Source organism: Sapajus apella, unplaced genomic scaffold, assembly GCF_009761245.1.
Source record: "Sapajus apella isolate SASKATOON/1434 unplaced genomic scaffold, GSC_monkey_1.0 scaffold28, whole genome shotgun sequence".
Taxonomy (NCBI): Eukaryota; Metazoa; Chordata; class Mammalia; order Primates; family Cebidae; genus Sapajus; species Sapajus apella.
Window position 1 is genome coordinate 199,907 of NW_022436968.1, and position 18,980 is coordinate 218,886.

At 39.3% G+C, this 18,980-nt stretch overlaps 1 protein-coding gene and 1 pseudogene across 1 annotated transcript in view; one reads left to right on the forward strand and one right to left on the reverse strand.

The window, feature by feature from the left end:
- The window catches only part of SLC39A10 (solute carrier family 39 member 10), a 165,792-nt gene that overhangs the window by 93,820 nt on the left and 52,992 nt on the right, over positions 1-18,980 (reverse strand). The gene's annotated exons all lie outside the window — the stretch shown is intronic.
- LOC116561254 lies at positions 17,236-17,337 on the forward strand (annotated as a pseudogene).

An 18,980-nucleotide genomic window follows, 5' to 3' on the forward strand; every position in this document is an offset into this window, starting at 1 on the left:
GACCAAATTTCAAATTTTGCCTAAGGCTTTAAAGATAATTAATAAGGAGACCCATTTCATACCTGACATTTATGAAAATAATCAAGGACATCTTCTAAAATCAAGACACATGTGTTTTAGCTTAGCAAATGTTGCTTATGTTTATTTCTTAAAAAATATTTGATGGCAACAATGCAGCAAAATTCTAAATATTAGGGAAGGCAATAAATGAATTGTCAAAACAAGAATAGCTTGTAGGGATTTCTGAATTTTTCTTGTACTATATCTAGGTAAAACTTGGATTGTATTTTGTATTTCATACAATAAGCCACTTTCACTTTCCTCATAGAATCCTATAAACCATCTCTTCTTTACAGCACACACCTTTTTGTTATTGTTGTCATTCTTTTTTGTTTTGTTTTGTTTTTTCAAGCACACATATTTAGAGAAGTTTTGGAAACTTCCTAATATTTTATGAGAAATGCTTCTGGCAGTGCCCAGTAGTTAGCGACCCATTACGCTTGGCTTTTTGTTTCTCATAGATGATCTCACCTACAGCCTCCAATGATTTCATCACACCCAAGTTTCATTTTAATTACAATGACAGTTGCTTTTTCTAAGCACTTATGTTTTACAATCTTCCTTCCCACCCTAACTACATGAAGCTGTTTGATTTAAAATGTGCCAGGCACCATTTAAATCCTCTAAATGGAACTCATTTAATTCTACAATAACCCTCTGAGGTGGATATTATTGTGCCCATTTTACAAATGAAGAAAACTGAGATGGTTACATAAAATATGTGAGGCTATGTTCTTAACCCTTACATTCTTGGTTGGTTCTTAACCCAACCTCTCTCTCTTTTTTTTTTTTTTTTTTTTTTCCTGAGATAGGGTCTAGCTCTGTTACCCAGGCTGGATTACAGTGGCACTATCTTGGCTTGGCTCACTGCAGCCTCGACCTCCTGGACTCAATTGATCCTCCCACCTCAGCCTCCAGAGTAGCTGGGACTACAGACCTGTGCCACCATACCTGGCTAGTTTTTAAATTTTTTGTAGAGATAGAGTTTCATCATGTTGCCCAGGCTGGTTTTGAACTCCTGGGCTCAAGCAATTGGCTGACCTCTATCTCCCAAAGTGTTGGAATTGCAAGTGTGAGCCACCATGTCTGGGCTGTTTTTTTTTTAATTACTAACATTTTCAGAGGAAGTGGTATAGATATTCTTGCAAAAATAGGGACCTGTGTACAGTCTTGATATAAGAAGCCAGGTAAGGGCCAGGTCAGATGGCTCACCTATAATTCCAGCACAGGTGGAGGCCCAGGTGGGAGGATCACTTGAGCCCAAGAGTTCAACACCAGCCTTGGCAACATGGCAACATGACAATCTCATCTCTACAAAAAATTCAAAAATTAGCCAGTTGTGGTGGTGCACACTTGTAGTCCTAGCTACTCCGGAGGCTGAGGTAGTAAGATCACTTAAGCCTGGGAGGTTGAGGCTGCAGTGAGCTGTGATTGTGCCACTGCACTCCAGACTGGGTGACAGAGTGAGACCCCGTCACACATACACAAAAAAAGATAGAATCAAACCTGAACACCAACTCTTCTAACTTATTACCTATGGGTTTAACTTGCTCATTCAGCTTCATTTTCAATACCTGTAGAATGGTTAATGTTTTGCAGGCTATTGTTTATTTTAATTTTTGTTTTTTTGATCAAAGTAATACATTAACTTTGGATCAAATAGAAATACATACTACACTATGAATTAACCTTAAAAACACTATACTAAGTGAAATAAGCCAAATACAAAAACACAGATATAATATGATTTCACTTCTATGAGGTACTTAGAATAGGAAAATTTACAGAGATAGGAAAGTAGAATAGAGGTTACCAGAGGATTGGGTGGAAAGAGGGAATGGGAAGTTAATGTTTAATTGGTAGCATTTCTGTTTGGAATAATGAAAAATAATGAAAGTAAAAAAATAAAGCATTGCATAAATATAAATTAAACAAACCTACTATCTAATGTCTATAATGTCAAGGAATGAAACCATATTATAGTATGTAAATGATTTTATAAACCTAGACCTTTCAATGTAATTTTGAGACTAAGTTTCTAGAATTAGTTTGTATAGTCTCCCTATATGTTAAGTAGGAACTTCAAATACAAACCAGTAGCTTTATAGCTGGAACAGTTTTGAGATAACCAAAATGTATAGCAAATGACATTCACCGGTATGATACTATTATACCCCTGCCCAGCAATCTTTTTTTTTTTAATAAAGTAGTTAGATTGGTCATGGGTGAGGCAACTAGGCAAACTTTGAATATGATGTGAATGTGATTTTCTTTTATTTTCCTTTTTTTTTTTTTGAGACAGGTATCTCTCTGTTACCCAAGCTGGAGTGCAGTGACATGATAAAGCTCAGTGCAGCCATGACTTCCTGGGCTCAAGTGATCTTTCCACCTCAGCTTCCTGAATAGCTGGGACTACAGGTGAGCGCCACCATATGCAGCTATTTTTAAAAATTTTTAGTTAAGACAAGGTCTTGCTATGTTGTTCAGGCTGGTATTGAACTCCTGAGCTCAAGCAATCCTCCCACTTCGGCCTCCCAAAGTGCTGGGATCAGAGGCCTGAGTCACCAAACCTAGACACAAATGTGATTTCCAAATTAATTGGCTCCATTCCAAAACAAATCTGCCCTCTTTGAAGGAAAAAAACAAAAAACTAACTTACATTTAACCTAATTAAATGTTCAGCTATGTTTAGAATGGAACTAAATATATTACTCCTATTTATAACTCCTTTTATTTGTTTTGATACTTTGTAGCACTCCACATTCATACTGAAAGCAAAACACATCTTTTAAATATTTGCTGCATATGTGCAATAGCTAAGCTAGTACTCAACAATGTGTAGTGTTAACAATGTTAGGTAACAGTGTTAACTAACAAGTTTGGTGGATGATAATCAGTCAATTCTAGATTAACCAGGTAATAAGGATGATGTTGAGGAGTAGAAAGGAGGAAACAGCAAATACAAAATTACGGTAACAATGAAATTCTGACAACCTCTTATTTAGCAGAGATACATCAACTTATTTGTTGGCTACCCATGGTTGAATGATGGTAGAATTTTACCAGCTTTGGGCTAATTACAGGTTATTGGGCAGCAGAGGACAGGTAGGAAGAAGACGGAGAAATTCAGGTTCAAGTTTCCAGTTTCTCCTCTTTTCTCATCTCTCTCATTCAACCCCAAACTACTGCAGCTTGGCACTTCTTTCAAGCCATCAGTAATCAGCTATAACTTTATTCTGCAAAATGGTTTATCCATTCAATTACTAGAAGTGACAGTATGACTGGAGATCATTTGACTGATTTAAATATATAAACCTAAATTATTTAATAAGTATATTTATGAAGCACAGACAGAGATTCTATGGCTTCATGGTATTGACTAACTACACAATAGAAATGAAATAGGATGGACACTCTGAAAGAAGGTCACACATCCCTTAGCATTTCCTAAGTGAACATCCTTGTATGCACCCTGCCTTCTCTCTCTCCTTTTCTCTGCCAGGAATGCTTTTCTACACATACTTGACCCACTTGTTCAACTCACCTATTGCAGTTGGGCTTCCATTCCTACTAGGTCATCCAGACTGACACCCAATGGCCTTAGTTACTAAATCCAATTGTCACTTTCAACTGGTATTCTATTTACTTTCTCTGCTACTTTGAGGCAGTTTAACCACTTCCTCCAAATCCTCAAGGAACTTGATGAATTTGGTGGTATGGTGAGATGGCATCTCCAGGACAGACACCTTGAGCAGTAGCCAAAGGATAATGCATTTTTCCCATGCTGATTGTCCCACCAAGTAAGGTATCTACCTAGTTGTCCCACCTGCAGCCTTGCTCTCCTTTAAATAAGAATCTGGCACCCCCCCTTTTCCTTTAATAGCAGGCAGCACTCTTCTGGTTTTTCATTAACCTCTCTAGTGGCTCATTTCCTAGCTTCTTCAAGGGCTTTTATTCTCTAACCTTCCATACAGGGTGGCAATCTCCTTCTGGGTCCTCTTATGTATTATTCTACACTAGTGTGTGTAAAGGAGTGTTTTAAGCACCACTTATATCAGTTCCTAGGGGCTCTTATTAAATGCACAATTTCTGGACCTCTCCCAACAGCTACTGAACCAATATCTTGGGGTGAAGACCAAAAATCTGCATTTTAAATCAGTTCCCAGGTGCTTTTGTCTTTAATTCAGCATGATAAATACTGTTTAATATACTCATCCTGGGTAATTTTGTCCAGTCTCATGGCTTCAGTTACTGTCTGCATACTGGTGACATCAATTTCTCTGTTTCACATACAAACATTACACTTGGATCATTTAAAATGTCCCGAGCAGAAGACATTGCTTCTCAATCCTGCCGTTCTTCCTCGTTTCCCCAAATCCTCAAAATGGTTCTGCTGTGATCCTCAGAGGTTTGAGGGAGAAAGCAGAAGTGAGGGGGTCATTCCTTATCTTCTCCCTCAATACACTGTCAGTCCTTAGAGATTCTCTCTCCTTGTGTTCAGACTTCTACCTCTCACCACACCCAAGTTACTCGGCTGGTTAAGGTTATTACCATCTATGGCCTAGTTGGCCTCTGATCAAGCCCACCAGTAATCCATTCTCCACTGTGAAAGTTAGAGTCGTCACTAATTTGATCAGGTTCTCCCATGCATAGACCTTTTGCAGCTTCCCATAACCCCTGGGTTAAACAATTTCGCTGACAAACAATTATCTGCCCTAATCTGCTCTCATATTATCTCTGCAGATTAATCGCTTGTGACTTCACACTAGAACTACACTATCAGGCCAGGCATGGTGGCTTACGCCTGTAATCCCAGCACTTTGGGAGGCCAAGGCAGGCGGATCAGTTGAGGTCAGGAGTTTGAGACAAGCCTGGGCAACATGGTGAAACCCTGTCTCTATGAAAAATACAGGCAGGGTGGCAAACGCCTGTAATCCCAGCTACTCAGGAGGCTGAGACAGGAGAATCTCTTGAACCTGGAAGGCAGATGTTGCAGTGAGCTGAGATCGCGACACTGAACTCCAGCCTGGGCGACAAAGCGAGACTCCATCTCAAAAAAAGAACTATTATATCTAATATGGTAGCCACTAGTCACATGTAGCTATTCAGCACATGAAATCTGGCTAGTCTAAATTGACATGTGATATAAGCATAAAACATATATGCCGAATTTCTAAAACTTAGTACAAAGAATATAAAAAGTCCCATTAATAATTTTTCATATTGATTACACACAAATATTTTAAGTACATTGGGCTAAATAAGAATATTATAAAAATTCATTTTGCTTTCTTAATATGACTACTAAAATTTTTTTAAATTTTAAATTGCATGTGATTCACATTACAATTCTCTTGATCAATACAACTTTAAAACTCTACAATCCAACCATACTGAAATATTTGTTACTTCCTCAGACGTCGTGCTTCTTCTCACTTGAAGTGCCTCATCTCCTCAGTACCCCTTCCCCTTGCACCCTCTGATTACTTCTTATTCGTCCTTCAGGATTCAGTTTATACATCACTATGAATTTCCCTGCTCTTCTTTGGGTTAGGCGTCCTCCTGTACACTTACATGTATCTTCCACCATAATACATGTTTTGCACTGTGCTGCATTTGTGGCTCACTTATCTACCCCATCCCTGCACCAGGATGTCTCCTATACTCACCAATTCCTTGAGAGCAGGGACTGTGCCTTGTTCAGTGTACTGTCGTCAGCATCTGGCACATTGCTTGGTGCAAAATAGGTACTGGGTGAATATTACTAGGATGGCTGCTGGAAATGGCTTCCCTGGACCCAACGCATGAAACATAGCTGATAATAGTGTGTGTGGGAGGGGTTACAAATTAATATTTTCTCTTTATCCTTAACCTGTCCACACCCTATCAAGCAACACCCCAACTCTCTCTCACCTCTTTTGCCCCCAATAACATTTTTAAACTTCATCAGTTAATTTGAATGAGGAAATGATCAGAGAAGAAAATGAACACAACTTTTGTTTTCTAAATATTTTTAAATTGCTTTACTGCTAGAAGATATTCACTGTGAGAAAAAATACCTATTCATTGGAAAACATTTTTATACCATTTCTGAAGATCAAGTCTTTGCAGGAATTTAAATGAAACCTAAGATCAAATCATTTTCTCTATAATGCTGCACTGTTGGCATTCATAGAGAAGCTTTAAGTACATCAAATATTCTGGCATACTCACATTATAATTAACGTTTCTATTACTCCCTGTCTAAAAAAATTAGTGTATGCCAAATATTAAAGCCATAAGAACAAACAGTAACTTTTTTTTTTTTGCTCAGCCTCATTAGATATAAAATTTTAGTGGCGTCCTCAGTGTTCATCCAATTTGATCACTCTGGGATTTTTTTAGGGTATTTTTTTTTTTTAAATGCTTCGGGGCTTTTCATGGCACAGGCAAGGCTTTCATACTTGTGTGTTATGAGATTAAAATGTCTTAAGGACTTATAAAGACAAATATTAAGCTTCACCCCGATTTAGGGTGCTACTTAACTGCCCTTGTGCTTCCACTTCTTCAACACTTAGAACTTACTGTTATGCCTGTGTGTTTACCACTCTGGTGAAATTGCGTTCCCAAGAGTCATCATTGAATGAGAGTACATAAAAGAGTCATAGAAGCCAATTGAAAGAGCTCCCAAAAGCCAAATATGACATAATTTGAGCAACAAAATAAGTAGTTTGGGATTATAATCCAAACTATAAAACAAATATCCATAACTCCACACTGATATAAATGAATGAAGAAATTAATTAACAATGGCAGAGAACAGACAAGTATCTCCTAAAGAAGAATTCCAAATAGCTTATGTAGAGTTTCCATCTTTTAAGGATTAAGAGCGATCGGGCACTGTGGATCATGCTTGTAATCCCAGTGCTTCGGGAGGCCGAGGCAGGTGGATCACCTGAAGTCAGGAGTTCAAGACCAGCTTGGGTTACATGGCAAAACCCCGTCTCTACTAAGAATGCAAAAATTAGCTGGGTGGCGCTCACCTGTAATCCCAGCTCCTTGGGAGGTTGAGAATTGCTTGAACCCTGGAAGTGGAGGTTGTAGTGAGCAGAGATCATGCCACTACACTCCAGCCTGGGTAGCAAAGTAAAACTCCATTTCAAAAAAATAAAATATAAGAATTCAGAACATAACTTCCCACTCATTAAGTGTGGGCTATCCACAGTGGCTCCCTTTGAAAAAGTACAGTCTGGAAATGGGGAGAAAGAGTAACTTTAAAGTGGAAAAACCTGACAAATGCTAACTCAGCCAAAAGATCAAGGTCAACATCAACAGTGACAAATCATGTTGCTAGGAGGTACCTTTGTTACAATGTGATGAAAATGGTACTTTACCCTTGTGGTCTTCCTCCTCAAAACCCTTAACCCCACTCTGATCATGAGAAAAACATCAGGGACATTGTACAAAATACCTGACCAAAGTACCTCCTCAAACTGTCAAGGTCAGTCAGGCACAGTGGCTCACGCCTATAACCAACACTTTGGGAGGCCAAGATGGGAGGATCACTTGAGGCCAGAAGTTCACAACCAGCCTCGGCAACATAGCAAGACACATCTTTACAAATCTAAAAATTGGCCATGCATGGTGGTGTGCACCTGTAGTCCCAGCTACATAGGAGGCAGAGGCAGGAAGATCACTTGAGCCCAGGAGTTAGAGGTTACAGTGAGCTGTGATGGTGCCACTGCCCTCCAGTCTGGGCACTAGCATAACCCTTTCTCAAAAACAAAAACAAACTGGAAAGGTCATCAAAAAACAAGAAAAATTTGAGAAATTGCTACAAGCAAGAGGAGCATAGGGACTCATAATGACTAAATGTAATGTGGTAACTTAGGATTCCAGGACAGAAAAATGACATTTGGTAAAAACTAATAAAATGTGATTAAACCACAGACTTTAGTTAATAAATGTATATCAATATTGGTTCATGATTGTAACAAATATACTAACAGAAGATGGTAGCAATAAGAGAAACTGGATGGAGGGGGGTGTATAGAAACTCTCTGTACTATCTTTGCAATGTTTTTGTAAATTTAAAACTGTTTTAGGCTGGGCATAGTGGCTCACGCCTGTAATCCTAGCACTTCGGGAGGCTGAGGTGGGTGGGTCACTTGAAGTCATCAGGAGCTTGAGACCAGCCTGGCCAACATGGTGAAACCCTGTCTCTACTAAAAAAAAAAAAAATACAAACATTAGTCAGACATAGTGGCACACACCTGTAGTACCAGGTAATCAGAAGGCTAAGGCAAAAGAATCACTTGAACCTGGGAGGTGGAGGTTGCAGTAAGCCCAGGTTGCACCATTGCACTCCAGCCTGGATGACAGAGTGAGACTCTGTCTCAAAAAAAAAAAAAAAAAAAAAAAAAAAATCACACAAAACAAAAACCCAAAAACAAATAAAAAGAACTGTAGCTTATTTATTTTTTTAAAGTTATTTTTGAGGCTGGGCACAGTGGCTCACACCTATAATCCTAGCACTTTGGGAGGCTGAGGCAGGAGGACTGCTTGAGTCCAGGAGTTTGAGATCAACCTGGACGACATAGCAAAGTCCCATCTTTATTTATTTACAAACATTTAAAAATAAAATAAATAAATAAAATTATTATTGACCTCTTACTTGACAAATTTTACTGACTTTTCACAGTCTTCCTCCTGCACTGTAGAACAATCTCCTTATGGGAGCTCTCTTCCTTTAGCATCTTTGATAGTATCTTCTCTATGATCTCTTCCTTCCTAACACTTTTTCTAGCCTCAGATACTGTATTGTTCTTCCCATCTCTTAAGTGGCATTTCCTAAGTTCCTAAACTTGACTAATTTGTGTTATAACTTCATAGTATCTCTCAGGGGGAAAGAAATCTCATCAACCCCAACAGCTTCAACTAAGGACTTTATGTTGCACATTCTGAGATTCTAAGTCCAATCTTTTTTAAAAGTCAAATCATAGTTCCAACTACCTGGTGGACATTTCTACATACACAGACCTTCAGGGATGTTAAACTCAATATGTCTGAAGGAGAAACCCTTGTTTAAAACCTGAATCCTCTGGCTCCGGTTGTGCCTCAATCATGGTTAAGAGTGAGCATTACAACTTCCCTATTCATCCAGCAGGAACCATACATATACCTAATACTGTTTTCTTGACCACCATTATTCTCTCTCATCTCATACAAATATTGTTTGACTGTATTTCTACCTGCCTTCTTTACTGTCATTGCATTCATTTTCTTGCATAATTACTAATCCATCATTCAAAACAGCATTGGCTGACTTGTGGAACCTGGAAGTGAGCCCCAGTATGGCTGAGTGTGTCCCTGCTGTCCTGGTATGAGATAAATACATGAGATGTTTTGTGTTCCCTGTGAAAGAACCAAAATATCTCCAGCTTGGGGCAAAGACCACCATTGTTTCTGGTAGGCAGACCAGAGACTCAAGTTGATCCCCCAACTAACTGCCTCTGTCCACGTTCTAGGTGCAGCTTATGGAGAAAGCTTTCCCCTAGAATCTGGCAGCCCAGGAGAATTGCAGTGTGAGGTCTCTGTCCCCGAGACCTGAGAATCTTTTGTCAACATTTTCCAAGAGGTTACAGCTTGCTGTCACGTGCCACTGGAACAATTCTCATTCACCTTAACTGTGGCAGACTATTGCTGCCTCATCAAGCCATTAGCAATGCCCTACCCTTTTACTTTGTTAATAATATCCTGCTTTTATTGAGACTAGAGGGAATTATGTACAGAGAGGAGGCCAAAGCCAAGCCCCAAATGGTAAATCTTTGATTAGTGTAAACCAGATGGTTCTCAAATTTCTGGTTTCAGGGCCCTTTAATACTCTTCAAAAATATATTTTTTGAATTTTTTATAGAGATGGGGTTTTGCCATGTTGCCCAGGCTGGTCTTGAACTCCTGGACTCAAATGATCCTCCGACCTTGGCCTCCCAAAGTGCTGGGATTATTTAAAACTATTGAGGACTACAAAGTGCATTTGTTTATGTGAATCACATCTATCAATAATTACCATTTTAGAAACTAAAAAGAAAATTTTAAAATACGATTTCATGTAAAAATAAACCCATTACATGCAATATTAATAATATTTTACAGCAAACTAACTCTAGCTTTCAAAATAAGAAAAAAAATTTCAAGAAGCTTAGCCTGATAGAAGACATGGATTCTAATATCTGCTTCTGCATTAGTCTGTTGTCTTGGTTGAAATGTATACTGAGTCTCATACAAATATGCTGTTGAAAGAGGAAGAAATATTTTAATAGCTATCTCAGATAAATTTGAATATTCTTCTTTCATACTACATTAAAACTCAAAAAAGTGGTAGTTTGCTGAAGGTTAATTACAAAGTGAAATGAGGAAACCTGAGTGAAATTTTGTACTCTGACCCCCTTTTTTGGCCTAGTATGCATTTTGAATGGATCTTTTAACCCATCTGTAATTTTGTATCATGCATTGATCATATTGGTTCACTGAGTTATGCAGATCTTTCAAATACATTTCATCATACCATGTAAAAAAATCACTTTTGTTAATATCAGCACCAATCTCAGACAAATCTTTTTATCATTTGCAACAAATGCTGCTTTTTGTTTTCTTGAAATGTCAGGCTCACTTTTTTCATTTTCAAGAAAATGTCTGCAAAATATCCAACTCTAAATAACCATATTTTGTTTGACAGTCTTTCAAGTAAAAAAAAAAAAAAAAAAAAAAGGGAGGGGTTCCACAAAAAAAGCAATCATTTCAGCTCACAATTCAATTACTTAAGGGATACTGTGACTGAGATAACTAAAGCATTTCAGCATGTGCCAGGAAAGCAAGCAAACGATCAAAACATGAAACTTTATGTGGTGACTGACAGTGAAGAAGATGGCTTCTAGTATGTGCCACTTCTTTGATTTGTGTTCAACTAGTGGCAATGCTATCCACTATTGCTGCTTCTGCACCATCAACGCAGTGAAAAAAGCAAATAATATGTTTGCATTATTAGGGTAAATGATTTTAACTTTATGAACTCTCTGAAAGGATCTCAGGACTCCAGGTTCCATGGACCACTGCTGAGTGAAACCAATTGATATTCCATTTTACTTACCAGTTAGTTCTGGAATAACCCAGAGGGGCCTCTAGGAAAGGTTATTCCTTTTAACAAGATAAATGGAAATGAAAACAAATTTCCCTTTTCTGCCTTTGTCATCTATATGGAAAGCCTAGAAATAACCTGCCCAAGAGGACAAACAACACACTGAATTTGGGAAAGTGGGAAAATGTAAAACTTCTGGGCAAACTGATGTCAATTTTTTTTTTCTTTTTGAGACAGAGTCTTGCTCTGTTGCTCAGGCTGGAGTGTAGTGGCATAATCTCAGCTCACTGCAACTTCCACCTCCTGGATTGAAGCAATCCTCCTGCCTCAGCCTCCCGAGTAGCTAGGATTACAGGCACACACCATCATGCCTGGCTAGTTCTTATATTTTCAGTAGAGACAGGGCTGCATGCACCATGTTGGCCAGGCTGGTCTTGAACTCCTGACCTAAAGTGATCCACCCACCTCAGCTTCCCAAAGTGCTGGAATTACAGGCATGAGCCACCACATCTGGCCTGATGTCAACATTGAATCACTGAATTATTCAACACTGAAACTGTCCTATCAGTAGTATTTTTATTTCTTATGTGAGACAATTATTTTCTTCAAATGACTTTTAGAAGTGTTTTTTGTTCCTTACAGTTGAAAGCATCTTTACTCATATATATTCTTACATTTCTGTCAATACAACAATATTCAAAAGACCCAAAATCCTCATCACCAAAGTTTGATACATTCCAAACTCCCTGAAAGAAGCAAAATAAAATTAGTATTAGTCATTTAGCAAGGCACAGTAGCCAGAAGGAGGTACATCAGCTAAAACAGGTGGCTTATATGAAGGCAAATCAAATAAAAGAAAAAAAATTAAATTTTAATAAAAACATAATGAGAACTCGTAAGGGGATGAGAATATAACACTAAAAACTCAAGGACTAGAAAGCATTATTCCTCTGTTACATAGTGATCAGGATCAGAAAGTAACCAGGTGTTTAGGAGAAAACCCTTAGCATATATCCAGTGTCAAGAAATGAAATCAGATTACGTAGATCAATAGAAAGTATTCATGATTATGTGTTAACACATCCAGTGTTCCACCACCAAAGTTAGAAATGTGGTCTTCAGTAAGAGAAGTAAAACATACTTGTATTTGCCAGGCGCGGTGGCTCAAGCCTGAACATACTTGTATTTGCCGGGCGCGGTGGCTCAAGCCTGTAATCCCAGCACTTTGGGAGGCCGAGGCCGGTGGATCACGAGGTCAAGAGATCGAGACCATCCTGGTCAACATGGTGAAACCCTGTCTCTACTAAAACTACAAAAAATTAGCTGGGCATGGTGGCGCGTGCCTGTAATCCCAGCTACTCAGGAGGTTGAGGCAGGAGAATTGCCTGAACCCAGGAGGCGGAGGTTGCGGTGAGCCGAGATCGCGCCATTGCACTCCAGCCTGGGTAACAAGAGCGAAACTCCGTCTCTAAAAAAAAAAAAAAAAAAAAAAAAAACAACAAAAAAAAACATACTTGTATTTGTAAATTTTCAGGTTATAGCTGAGTTCTTTTAAAACTGGTCTATCTTTTGATACCTGCATGTGAGTTTGAAGATTTTGAATCTGAATTTCTTCTTTAACCTTTACATATCACACTGTTGATAGGGACAGGAGGCAGAAATTCTAGGCAGAAAAAGGCAGGGTCCCTGGTGAAGCCCCACCCTCAAGCCGAAAATCCTGAGACCCTGGCCCAAAGTGAGAACGGATATCTGTTTTCCCACTTAAATGTTCCTTTTCCTAAACCACCCATGGCCCCACCCCACCTCACCCTGTGTCTATAAAGACCCAAGAAGCAGCACAACATCAAGAGGAGAAACAGCAGTTGAATGCTGGAGAGAAGCAGTTTGACTTCAGAGGGACAGCTTGACAGCGGGACTTCAGAGTAGAGTCCAGCCAGAGATGGCAATAAAATCCCCCACTTTCAATTTGTTCCTGTGACCTGATTTTTCCTGGACGCCACACAAGAGCTCGGGATACAGCAGGCTGTCACACTTGACACTCTGCCCTTGCTAGCAGAGAGCAACCATTTCACGCAAAAAGGCAGAGGGGCCACCGAGCCTGTCCACAGATGGCAAAAGCTGAAAGAGTGCTCACTGTACCAATCTTCTGGGGCTTCAGGGGTCATAGGTACTCCCCCTTAAGTGCTGCCTCAGGTCCCAAATGGAGTTTTGCTCCTGCTGGTACCCAAAAGCACTAGCCCCAGCTCCTGCCCCTGCTCACCTGAGTGCTCCCTCCTGTGAGGGGTGGAGTACAATGCAACAGGTTTGAGTGAGTGAGTTTGCTGCCGCCACTGAGATGGCTGACTAGTTCTAGTGCCCACACTCCAGTTCCTGCCCATGAAGGAGTCAGGAAAAAGTTCCTGTTTTGCTGTGAGATTCAGAAGACAAAATGATTATATCAGAGAAATACAAGAGAAAAAACTGGTCTTGTAGATAGAAAAAAATTATTTTTTTTAGCACTCTTACTGATGTCCCCTTTGTGTGAAAAGGATGCAGAAAAGGAGAAATGGTTCCCAGCTAAATAGTGCCTTGCAAGATCCAACTTTCTATCTCTACAGGAAGAATCTAGTCCACTCTATAAAGGACTGTTTTAGGAAAATAACAATCTCTATTAATCAACTTTCAGCTCCTCCAATGTATCATAATTCTAACACTGAATGACAAAGATGTTTTACACTCAAACATTAAATACCATTGAATGGCATACTCTAATTTAAAGGAGCTCTGAAATGTGTAGAAATTGCCGCATCAGAATTGATTATTTTAGAGGTTTCAAAATAAAGAACTGCTATCTCTTTATCGCTAGATGAAGAGACCAAATTCATGGGTAGAAATGGCTCTGGACTCTAAGAGAAACAGATGAAACCATGAATCTTAATTCACATCAGCAGATCAAGTACTACAATTGTTTAAAAGGAAGGAAAGCCAGGTGTGGTGGCTCACACCGGTAATCCCAGCACCTTGGGAGGCTGAGGCAGGTGGATCACCTGAAGTCAGGAGTTTGAGACCAGCCTGGCCAAAATAGTGAAAACCTATCTCTACTAAAAATACAAAATTAGCTGAGCATGGTGACATGTGCCTGTAGTCCCAGCTACTTGAAAGGCTAAGGCAGAAGAATTGCTTGAACCCGGGAGGTAGAGGTTGCAGTGAACTGAGATCACGCCACTGCACCAGCCTGAGCAGCAGAGGGAAAGTCTGTCTCAGAAAAAATAAAAAAAGGAAGTAGAGTGAGAGCTGGTAACCTTTGTATTTGACATTATCACTCAAATTTAACTTCACAGAAAAAGCTTTGATAAGATTAACAAACAGGCTGGACATGATGGTGGGTTTGATGGTTCATGCTTATAATCCCAGATTTTTGAGAGGCCGAAGTGGGATGATCATTTGAGTCTCGGAGTTTGAGACCAGCCTCGGGAACATAGTGAGACCCCATCTTTACAAAAATGTTTTTAAAAAATTAGCCAGACATGGTGGTACATGCCTGTAGTCCCAGCTACTTTGGAGGCTGAGGTGGGAGGACTGCTTAAACCCAGGAGGTTGAGACAGCAGTGAACCATGATCATGCCACTGCACTGCAGCCTGGATGACACAGCAAGATCCTGTCTCAATCAATTGATCAATCAATCAATCAATCAAAAATAAAATAAAATAAAATCCTTGAACAGAGAGCCTCAGTACCAGGCATATAATATACACTAAATACATATTGAATAATGAATTAAAGTGGATGTGGACATTGGTTGATGCAAGATGAGCCTGCTAAGGTGATAAAGCAATTTAACAATCATTAATATATGTAAAAATTTAAGATGTTAGCTAGATGTTAAAAGTTCATTTATCTTGAACTTTCCTAAGGGAAAAGTAAATTAAGTAGCAAAAGATTCAAGCATTTTAGTTTACTGTTTCACTCTCCATGGAGCAACTGTGATATATGAATGTTTTTGGAGAATTTTATATGTTCAAAGTACAGACAATTCATCAACCCTACAAGTGTTATCTCATAAGCTCCCAGGGTAGAGGGAACATCTAAATCTTTTTCATAGTTCTCTTATAGATGATGAATAGTCCATGAATGTTTTCTGTTTCAATGTATGCTGTAATTATAACATTAAAGTAGTTACTTTCATGTTTTAATTGTAGCATTAGGAAAGACAGTAGAAATGACATTGATTTTGCTGATCTAATGCAAAGCAGTTATCTTTGTAAATGTTCCTTTTACCAGAGGTCCTTTTTTCTAAAATGCATTTTAATGTCTCTTTACAGAGAGATCTATTCCTCAAAGGACTTAATAAATTGTTCACACAGTAGACACTCCCAGAAGCATGAGATAGCCATCCTCTCCCATCTTTGGAATTTATTTTCCTCTTCAGTACTTTTTTGCTGCCCCTCAGTATTTAGAGATTCCCAATGCAGCACCTGGCCATTCAGCATACTATGCACATCTTCCTTCCTTCAGATTCACCTGTCTTGTTTCCAATTCCTTCTTAGTCTCACTTCCTATTATACAAGAAAATGTCTAGCTGTGGGTTAATAAAAAAAAAAAATTAAGAAACATACATGGCAGCTGGGCGCGGTGGCTCACGCCTGTAATCTCACTTTAGGAGGTTGAGGCGGGCAGATCCCAAGGCAAGGAGATTAAGACCATCCTGGCTAACATGGTGAAACCCCACTTGTACTAAAAACACAAAAAATTATCTGGGCATGGTGGCACGCGCCTGTAGTCCCAGCTACTTGAGGCTGAGGCAGGAGAATCACTTGAACCTGGGAGGCAGAGGTTGCAGTGGGCCAACATCACGCCACTACACTCCAGCCTGGGTGACAGGGTGAGACTCCGTCTCAAAAAAAAAAAAAAAAAGAAACATACATGGCATGCTAGCAGTTAGAACTGGCAGATCCTTAGAAGTTTAGAAGTTGCTCATCCTCATTTTTCAGCTGTTCGGGTCTTCCGGGTTGTGTTAATTTGTATACTATAATTGCCTTTAGGGAGTGTTGCTAATGGTGGGAAGCTGGTGTGGCTCAAATCACATCACCAGCCCTCTTGTACACAGAGTGGCATAAATTTGGCACAATATAAATGGGCATCTTCGTAGCTTATTTCATTTTAAAATGGAAGAATGGACAATTATTGAAGTTGTAGCTATTTTGCTTCAATCACTGAGGTAGATGTGAGTCATTGGGCAGGAGGGTGGGGGTGTTATTTTGTTTTGTTTTAATGTAGATTTCTAGACCTACTGTTTCAAAATGTTTTGAAAGATGGCTCAGGACTAAACTCTCTAGAGTCATTATAGCAAATTAGATTGTATATCTCTGGTTCAAAACTCCAGGTCTAGATCGCTTCTTAGGTAATAGTGAACTCTTCATTTAACTCAGAAAAGTAATGTTTTAAAATACAATTTTAAGGCAAATCTTTGAGCTGTTGAGAATTTACTGATGCATCATCATGAATATATTTTCCCCCAGAAACACAGATTAATGCTTTGAGATAAAAACAGCCAAGGGATATCGGAAGACATTTATGTGCAAGGAGAGAAACTGTATCTCTAGGCTACAACTATTTATCAATTTTCCTGGCAATAAAACTTGCCAGCCAGTTTGTGAGCCTGGGATACAGATGAGTAACTCTATATAGGAAAATCATGTCTTTTGGGGAAATTTGCTCAGGAAAATTATTACCCATTGATGGTATTTTACCTGACATCCTTTTTACCCTCATCTGAACCTTGCACAAATACTTTCCAAGTGACTCTAACTATAGTTTACCGTCCACAATAGAAATGCCTAAGGTCTTCCCTAAAATCTAGATATCCTAAGGTTTGCTTTTAAAGGGAAGCTCTTCTACTTTCATATCTACACAATTATGTAAGTCTTGTTTGTTTTTAAGATAATATATAGATTAGTAATGCATATCTTACAACCCTGAAAAAAGTACTTGTATTATTTTCTCCATTCTACGTCTACTTAAAATTTTGTTAATGTCATCTTAAGTCTATAGGAACAGAGCCATCAAGAGAAAAAGAGAGAAGACTATACTTTCAGGGAGCATTTCTATAATTTGTTACTAGAGAAGTTTCACTGAATATGTAGAGCACATGGACACAGGGAGGCGAACATCACACACTGTGGTCTGTTGTGGTGGGGGGAGGGACAGCGGGGGATGTGGAGGTTGGGGAGGGATAACATGGGCAGAAATGCCAGATATAGGTGACGGGGGGATGGAGGCAGCAAACCACCTTGCCATGTATGTACCTATGCAACAATCCTGCATAATTTGCACATGTACCCCAGAACCTAAAGTACAATTAAAAAAAAGAGAGAGAAAAAGAGAGAAATTGGAAAGGAGCCCTAGTACACAGTCAGACTATCAAGACAGATACGAATTCATTGCTGTCAGGGTCTGACTGTCTGAATCGAAGTGAGAGTTTATCCCGAGGGGAACCTGACAAATTTTAGGGTTTCTGGTCATAAGACTGCGATCTCTAGGGGAATAATAAATTGTACAAAACAGAAGAAGATCTCAGAGACTTTTAATCTCCTCAAGACTAGGAATGCAAGGGAGGGCCTCATTTTGAAGAGGCCTGAAGATTTGAAGAGATTGTGATTCCTCATATATTGGTCAAATAAAATCAGTACCAAGCTTTAAATTGGAAAATGTACATGCATACTTAAATTAAAAGCTTCTCTTTGCTTATAAAAATTTGGCTGGCCAGGAACGGTGGCTCACTCCTGTAATCCCAGCACTTTGGGAGGCCAAGGAGGGCAGATCACTTAAGCCCAGGAGTTCGAGACCAGCATGGGCAACATGGTGAAACCCTGCCTCTACAATAAATACAAAATTTACCCAGGTGTGGTGGCAGGCACCTGTAGTCCCAGCTATTCAGGAGGCTAAGGTGGAAGAATTGCTTGATTCCAGGAGGTTGTGCCACTGCTCTCCAGCCTGGATGATAGAGCGAGACTCTATTCTCCAAAGAAAAAAAAAAAAAAAAAAAATGTGGTTAAGTCTATCATCACTGAGCTTACTTCCATTTTTGGTATCACTGCCTTGCTGGCGTCCACTGAGCAATCCAGAATGAACAAAGATCTTATCTTAAACATGCATTTTCCTGGCTCATCTTCCATAGCAATACCTTGCACACAATTAGGTAATTAATAAATGGATGAGGGTGGGAACATATAATGGTAAAAATGGACTCCTTATATAACTGGATAATTAAAATAAGTTGTCAGCAGAGTTTTAATTTTTTTTTTTTTTTTGAGACAGAGTCTCAATCTGTCATACAAGCAGGAGTGCAATGGCGCAATCTCTGTTCACTACAACCTCCACTTCCCGGGTTCAAGCGATTTTCGTGCCTCGGCCTCCCAAGTAGCTGGGATTATAGGTGCGAACCACCATGCCCAGTGAATTTTTTGTATTTTTAGTAGAGAAGAGGTTTACCATGTTGTCTGGGCTGGCCTCAAACTCCTGACCTCAGGTGATCTGCTTGCCTTGACCTCCCAAAGTGCTGGGATTAAAGGTGTGAGCCACTGCACCCGGCCAGGCCTTCTTTTATATACAAATACAGCTGAAGAAATCACAAGATTTTGACTGCTAAATGATCTGTCTCTTATTTTATTCCTGAGTACAAATTTTAGGAAATGACAAAGTCTTTAACTTTTGAATTGTTGGTTTAATTTTTCCCAATCTATATGTCTAAGAGGGTGTGTGTGTGTGTGTGTGTGTGTGTGTGCGCGCGCGCGCGCACGTGTGTGTGTGTAGTTTTTTGTTTAG